We start from the raw sequence: 475 nt of genomic DNA on the forward strand, positions 1-475 counted from the left end.
AAAAATTGCCAGTCTCAAGAAAGAAATTTAAAGATTATAAATCAGTAATCAATACAAAATTGAAAACTAGCTGTTCTAATTTAAGTACTAAATAAGTCTTCTGATGAAAAATGAAATATCAGCTAGTTAGCAAGCCATGTGGAATGAAAGCCCGTCAAGCAAATTAAAAACTATTAAAAAACCATTAAACCATGGACCCATCAAACCGTTCCAATCGCAGGGAGGAGGTAGCTATTGCTAGATTAAGAATAGTTCATACGAATTTAACTTATGCATATCTGATCAATAAGCAACCACTGCCAAAATGTCAATACTGTGACAGAGTACTTACGGTCAATCACATATTTGAAGAATCTCATTTCTATTCCATGTACTTAAATAGATTGCGAGTGGGACCAAGTGTATCAGATGCTCTGAATGATGACCAGAAGAACGTGGAAATGGTTTTGGTTTTCTTAAAAAGGAATGGCCTTTT

Source organism: Halyomorpha halys, unplaced genomic scaffold, assembly GCF_000696795.3.
Source record: "Halyomorpha halys isolate HHAL.00 unplaced genomic scaffold, Hhal_1.1 Scaffold242.1, whole genome shotgun sequence".
NCBI lineage: Eukaryota > Metazoa > Arthropoda > Insecta > Hemiptera > Pentatomidae > Halyomorpha > Halyomorpha halys.